The sequence below is a fragment of the Triticum dicoccoides genome, chromosome 5B, assembly GCF_002162155.2.
Source record: "Triticum dicoccoides isolate Atlit2015 ecotype Zavitan chromosome 5B, WEW_v2.0, whole genome shotgun sequence".
In the NCBI taxonomy this organism is placed as follows: domain Eukaryota; kingdom Viridiplantae; phylum Streptophyta; class Magnoliopsida; order Poales; family Poaceae; genus Triticum; species Triticum dicoccoides.
The window spans coordinates 581,793,927-581,801,579 of record NC_041389.1 but is presented as its reverse complement, the minus strand read 5'-3'; the positions used below and the strand labels follow the sequence as shown (position 1 = coordinate 581,801,579).

The window sequence follows — 7,653 nt, the reverse complement described above, 5'->3', positions numbered from 1 at the left end:
CACATGATCTTGCAGGAGAGGGACAAAGGAGAGGGATGTGGGAGCTTCGTACTTGCGTTTTCATCTGTTGGTTAGCTCTGTTGAGGTGGAATTTCCGGTTATCTACCAGTCATGGCACAGTGCTCCGCGGAAAGAATAGACTCTTTTACCGCTACATCCGCTGAAGAAGAAAATTAAACAAAGGAGATTCCTATCCATTTTGTAGTTGATGTTCGTCGGGTGGGGAGGAGGTGGGCGCGTGAGCCATATATAAAAAAACTAAAAGAAAATCCTAGATAATCATTATCTTGAAGAGACAGGTAAGATATGTTCCATTTTGATTTGTAAATCGAATTGTTAACAAAGGCATCGGCTCTATTTAATTCCCTGGCTTGATATTTCAAGGTTTGGGCTCTGAGGCGCATTCTGGAGAATAAGAAAAAGAAAAAGAAAAAGAAGAGAAGGAAGTTCCTAATAAAGTGGAACCAAATCATCTCTGTAAAAAAGCGAGCCGTATTTTTCTTTCAAAAGAGAAAACCAAATCAGTAAAGCGAAGAAAATGTGAAAGAGCATTGTCGAATATTATCCATTTCGGTGTACATAAGAGGATGACAGTTTTAAGTGGAAAATTTAGCAGATCGATGTATTTTGTGAACGAGAGCGCAAAGGGAACTTGTATACAATAAATTTTCTTTTTTGAGGGAAACTTGTCTATACAATAAATACGAGGGACTTTGCCCATAAAAAACGCGCTCGTATGTTTTTTATGGCTACAGTTAGCCTGATATAATAGTGGCCGCTGAGGTATAGTTATCTGGTGAAGGTTGTGAGGTTTGGCCTGAACTACTTCCATACAAGGCTATGAACCCTTTTTGGGGGACAGATTTTGTAACCCGAAGCTGTTTTTTTTCTATATATCTTGTGTTTGAAGGTTTTCCCCCTGAATCAAGGACCCCGAACAGCTCTCAATTTCACTACCATGAAGTTAAACAATAGTAGTTCCAAAAGAAAAAAGGGTCAAATTGTTCATGTTAACATGGGTAAATGACAGCATTTCTCAAGAACATGCCTGATATAGTAGAGGCTGATTATGAATTAGCATTACCAGTATCTCACTTATGTGTAACTTGTGTTCGGTTCTTATATGAGGGCTATTGTGCCTTGGTTTTCATCTTGATTGTTGCTTATGCTCGGCTTGGCCACGGTGAACTTGAATATGCAGGTAGCTGACAGGAGAACTACAACGGATGCTGGGAAACCTTTCACCACTAAGCTAGCATACCATGCGGTTTGGAGGAGAAGCCTACAGACACGCTCGCCCCGGCCATCTGGCGAAACTACGCCCCAAATAAATGCCGAATCTTCCTCTGGCTTGCCCGCAAGGACCGCCTCTTCACGAATGAACGACGTTTTAGATGGGGCATTGCCACTTCTGCCGTGTGCCCCTTCTGCGACCACTGCGAATCTATCGACCATCTCCTATTCGGATGTCAGCACCTGGCTCCACTTTGGGTGGAGCTGGACAGCCTCTGTCCAGATGCACCGCAGGGGCTGCTTCAAGCATGGGAGGGTGAATGGCACAATAGAACAAGATCAACAGTTCTGCTGTCCGTTCTCTGGAATATCTGAAAAAGACGGAACGCCAAGGTTTTTCGGAGCATATAACTTGGCCTTCATGATGTTGCAAGCTCCGCTGCGGATGATCTTAAACTCTGGTCCCACCGCTGTAATAATATTCACAAACAAATTAGGCTCCGGGACTGGGGCTCCATGTTGTTCCACCTTGCCGGGAGAATATAGCCTTCCATTACATGTAATTTTGTTTTTCCCCTTTTCCCCTCCTCTAAACCCCATGTACTCTTTGTTCTCCCTGAGATCTGTAACACCCTGGCGGTTGGCAATAAAGGTTCAGGCAGGCGTAAGCCCGCCGTTGACGCATCAAAAAGAAACAAGGGTCTGAAATAACTGCAATCCTCTTTTCTCTCAAGTGAAATTTTTGAGTTAGAGCAACAACTTTCAGATGATTCATCTCCTGTACCAAATTCATTAGTATGGAATTAAGGATGACGAAAAGGAACAATAAACAGAGAAAAAAATAGAAGTTCAAAAGGAACACGTGATGGTTGCCTCCTTTACTTGTTGGTTGTTGCATGGTCTGATAATGTTTTTTCAGTTCAGACATCCACACTGAAGTCGTAGTTTTCACCTGAACACATGCTAATAAAGCGCACTTATTTCAGGTAAAAAAATGTGAAAATATTATTAGTTAACTTATCTTGGCTACAAGCAAGGCAACATATAGCACGTATTTCCTTATCAAAGATGGTTTTATCCTTTTTCTGGCACGTATATGAGTCGTCTAACAAGGCAAACGCCGAACGGTTCATCCATCTATCTAGAAAAGAAGAACACTTAATATTGGAACCCGATCAGCAATGCGAAGAAAACTATCAGCAGAGAGCATCCCTTTGTCCTGACACGTACATGAGCTATTTAGGTGTCCAAATGATTTAAAATTTGAAGCGCACCTCATGTACTAAATTATCTACCACGTAAAAAATGGATTTTTAAAACTTTTCTAGTATTTGTTTTGAACTTTTTCTTCATCGCAGATTGAGTCTGGGCACCGCGCTGCTCTGGGGCCTATGGGCTACTTTACCTATAGAAGAAACTATAGTTTTCCCCCTCAAATCCACACTAATGGATACATAACCCACTGAACTCAAATACCATAAAATTTACCCCATCGAATTGTCAAAACTGGATAAATGAAGCCCCATAGTGGTTTTGGGTCACATTGAAGCCGGTTTTGAGTGCTGACCACAGTCAACACAGATAAACCTAATGATTCTTTTTTTTCTTTTTTTTCTTTTTTTGCCAAGAGGCACCATAGCTTCGAGCGCTCCGCCACGGAGGGAGAGCATGGCGCCACGGGAGCGGCGCGACCGTCAGCGAATTGGACGAGACGCGTGACAGTGTCAAGCGCGGCCACAACGGCTTCGGCGAGGAGCACGGCTTCGTGCCCAGTCGTGTCGTGCGGGTGTTGCAGCTGGTTCGTTCTTGCCGGAACGATCGATCTACCCGACGCCTATGTAGTTGTGTGTGTATCTAGCCGACTCCGTTTGCTAGGTGCACGAGCAAATTTGCAATGAAAATCGATCAGGTCCTTCCGCTAGCTCCTGTGTACGTGCGCGTACAAGCGTTCTGGCCGGAAGGAATCGCCACCGTCCGTCGTGTTGGACATTGCTGTCAGCCTGGACCGCCTCAGCCTTATTCCTTGCGCCAGCAGCCTTGTCTGACGATGCACTATCCACTCCTTCTCGCAGGTCTCTCCTTCGTTCCTCACTCTCACTCTCTCTCTCTCTCTCTCTCTCTCTCTCTCTCTCTCTCTCTCTCTCTCGTGCGCGCGCGCGCGTTGTCGTTGGTGTTGCAGAGAAGGTCGCCGACATCACCGTTTGTTGTCCTCGTGGCAAGAGACCAACCCGAGCCCAGCTGACATGTCCTGTAGAACCGCCTCGTCGCTCTCATCGCCCCTCTAGAAGGAATCGCGCCTAGCCGCCACAAATCAATCGGCATGGTCTTTGTCTTCTCTGCCGGCCGCCGCCATCGCTCGATCTCCACCTCCGGCGAAAGCCCGACGCCTCTTCTAGCCTCCTTGACCCCCGAGGCACGTCGCCACCAGCACAAGCCTTCTCGAGGCTTTCTTCAGTGACGCTGTCCTCTCACAGTCGCCGCCGGCACCTCTTTCTCGAATACGCACGAGTATGCGTATCATTCATTAAAGAAGAAGAGGGGGTGGTGAGTCCCAACCCACCAATACAACTTGCTATTTTATTTACATGCGGATTTTATCCGACCTACCGACTACTCTCTTGAGGCTAACTACTCATGCCCTAGCCGCTCCACCCTAGCTGGCTCCTGTCCTAGGACCTCACCATTAAGCAGCCCTGCCTTTGCCCAGATAGCTCCCTTCGCTTGTAGCTTTTGCAGCACACCTGACAGAGATGGTGTGGCGCCCTCGAACACAATATTATTCCTATGCTTCCACAACATCCACATTGCCATAAGCACAATGCCCATGTGGACTTCCGGTGCTCCATGCTCTGCTCTTGTCTCTTGCACCAACCGCCCAAAGTCTCACATGGCTGGGGGAGGTATTCTGTGCTTCCAGCCAACGTGGTGCACCAATGCCATACCTGCCTTGCGAAGACGCATTCGATGAGTAAGTGTTGCATGGTCTCGTCGTGTTGGTTGCAGAAAGGGCAAGTGTCCTGGTGTGGTAGCCCTCTACGTGCCAGCCGGTCCGAGGTCCAACAACGATTTCTAAGGGCAAGCCAGGAGAAGAAACGACATCTCAATGGAGCCCTCGGCTTCCAAGTAAACGACGTTGTCGAGGATAGTCGCCGGCCCATAAATTTGGCCGCGTATGCCGATCTCGCTGAGTACATGCCATTAGCTTCCCGGGACCACTAAACCTTGTCCCTCCACACCCTCTGTCAACCCAAAATTCGCCAGTCTCGTCCACAACCGCAAGTACTCTTCCAGCTCCGGTCGCCGTCGGCACCTTGCTCGGCGATTTGCCACGGCCGCCGCTCGACATTTTTTTGTTAAATCCTCTGACTTAGTTGTGTTGACTCTGGTCATCGCTCAAAACCGGTTTTCAATGTGACCCAAAACCACAAGGGGGCTTGATTTATCCGGTTTTGACAATTTGAGGAGGTAAATTATATGGTATTTGAGTTCAGTGGGTTATGTATCCATTAGTATGGAGTTGAGGGGGGAAACTATAACTTCTTCTTACCTATATACGCGTACGTCACACCGGGACGGGACCCTGGATCTTGGGGCCCCATCCTGGCCCCCTCAGAGCAGGCCCTGTCACCTCGTATCAAAAAATAGTTCGTTTTTAAAAGTGTGCATCGCATATTTAAAAAATGTAAATGTAGTGTAAAAAATGTTTGCTCAACTTTTAAAAATATTTATACCATTCAGAAAATGAATATGACCCTGAAACATAATCGTGCATTAAAAATATGTACATTACATTTAGTAAAATGTTAAATAATTTAAAATAAATATTCATGTAACTAAAAAATATTTCATACCATTCAAAAAATGCATTACACTTAGAAAAATGTTCACGAGTTTCATACAAAAAGTTTGTCACATTAACAAAATGTTTATTCAATGTATAAAAATGTTCACGTAGTTTAAAAATAATGTTTTGTATCATTCAAAAATGTGTTTCAACGTGTATTAAAGTATATATTAAAAATAAATATTAATCATGTATTTGAAAATGTTAAATATAGATAAAAAAGTCTTAGATGTATGCGAAAAATGTACAATATGTAAGTAGACGTCAAAACATATATTTAAAAATATAAATTATATATTCTTAAAATCTTAAAAGTATATACAAATATTCATGATGTATACGCAAAATGTATAATGTGTATTAAAAAATTAGATATATGTTAAAAAATAAAAAAAATGAAAGAAAGTGAGTGTGAACCGAAGAAATAAAGAAAGAAAAACTAAAAAAAAGAAAAGAAAAAGTAATACCAAATTAAACATGAGGAAAACCGATACTATAGCAGAAAAACTGACAAACAAGAGTACAAAAAATTCTGAAAAAAAAGACAAGAAAAACTTCGCCGGTGAGGCCGTGAACTCGCGTCCCCTCCGCCTACCGCTCAGGCATCCGGTGTCTACACTCTGGTTAGTAGTTTAGGTTAGGGTTTTCTAGTCCTTGCAGGTGTTGTGCTCGGGCGGATGGCACTGCTACTTCTCTGAGTTTGTCTTTCCAGGCTTTGATCCTCCTCGAGTTCGTCCGTCTGGATATAGTCGATGGAGCTCCGGCGTACATTCCTGTCGTCTCTTTGAGACGGTGAGGTTAGGGTTTCTCGTCTTGTGACAAGATTTGATGTCAGGTGCTTCAGGTCTATACAAGGGTTCAACGGTGATGACTGCGGCTCCAGGACGTTGGCCCTTAGGGGCACATGCACGAAGACTTCCCTGTTGTTATCACAAGGACAAGCCAGCTCTGGTAGGGGAGCGGTGACTTCTGCGCGTCGGCGGCTCATTCTGACGGTAGTAGTGATTGTTTCGGGGTCTTAGAATCTCAATGTAATTTTTATTATATTTGAGATGCTTTGTATTTCCACTGAACTTTGATAATAGATTTAGATGATTTTCAAAGAGAAAAGGAAGACAAGAGTACAAGAAAAAAAAACTCGCGATCAGCTACACTATTGGGCCGGCTCAATAGCCGCCGCGCTGTATAAAGCGAGACGTAGCTCTCGCGAACTTCACCCTAGCAGACCTTGCTTTTTTCCCGGCTCCGCGGATACACCACCCAAACCCTCGCCGCTGTTCCCTCCACGAACCACCGCCGCTGCTCCCCACCAGCGACCGGCCCAACCTGCATCCACCGTACACAATGTCTACCACCTCGCGTGTTGCCGGCGGAGGCGTCCCCTCCGGATCTGCTTCCTCCATCGTCGCCGGCGTCGTGTGCGGCTACCACCTGCTCAAGATCGACGGCTACTCGCGCACCAAGGAGGTCCCGAATGGCAAGTGGATCAACTCTTGCCCGTTCCAGGTGGGAGGCCGCACATGGCATGTGGAGTACTATCCCAACGGGGACAAGTCCGAGTACACCGATTACATATCCCTCTTTCTCAGCTTGGACGACACTGTCGCCGAGGCCGTGAAGGCACATGCCAAGTTCAGCTTAATCGACCAAGATGGGAAGCCCGTGCCGCTCCATACCGCTACTACCGAGACCAGAGACTTTTCTGTGCTTAAATCTTGGGGGTTCGACTTCATGAAAAGGCAAGAATTGGAGAAATCAGAGCATCTCAAGGGCGATTCCTTCACTGTCAAGGTGGACGTCACTATCATGTCCGAGTTCCACGCACGGAAGACACCATCCGTCGCGGTGCCACCGTCTGACATGCACCGGCACTTCGGGGATCTCTTGTCGAGCAAGGAGGGCGTCGATGTCGAATTCCAAGTCGGCGGGGAGACATTCTCGGCCCACCGATTGGTGCTTGCGGCACGGTCTCCGGTCTTCAGAGCAGAGTTGATTGGGGCGATGAAGGAGAGCGCCACCACAAATGTCATATGTATAGATGACATTGAGGTAGAGGTGTTCAAGGCTCTGCTTGCATTCATCTACACGGATGCATTGCCTACTATGGATCAACAGGAGGAATCTGCCATGGCTCAGCATCTGCTTGTTGCGGCAGACAGGTATGATTTGGAGAGGCTGAAGCTGATTTGTGAAGATAAGTTGTGCAATCATATCGATACAAACTCTGTGGCGACTATCTTGGCATTGGCGGAGCAACACCACTGCCCTGAGCTTAAGGCGGCATGCTTGGTGTTCCTCAGTTCGCCCACGAATCTGGAAGCGGCCATGGAGTCTGAAGGTTTTGAGTATTTAACCAAGAACTGCCCCGGTGTAATGAAGGATCTCCTCATGTGCCAGGTCGCTCCTACTTCACTCGGGAAAAGAAAATCTAGGGCATGAAGATTAAGTTTCAGTCATGCATGTCATTTGCAATGATCCGTCCAGAAAGTTACTAAAGACCTAGTATTAGTAGTTTTATGTGTAGTCCTGTACTTGGGTTCCTGTTGCTGGCCCAAAGATGAGTAGTCTTGTACCCA

The 7,653-nt window shown here is 46.0% G+C and overlaps 1 pseudogene; it reads left to right on the top strand.

The window, feature by feature from the left end:
• The first annotated feature begins 6,421 nt into the window (after nt 1-6,421).
• LOC119306213 lies at nt 6,422-7,323 on the top strand (annotated as a pseudogene).
• The last annotated feature ends 330 nt before the right edge of the window (nt 7,324-7,653 follow it).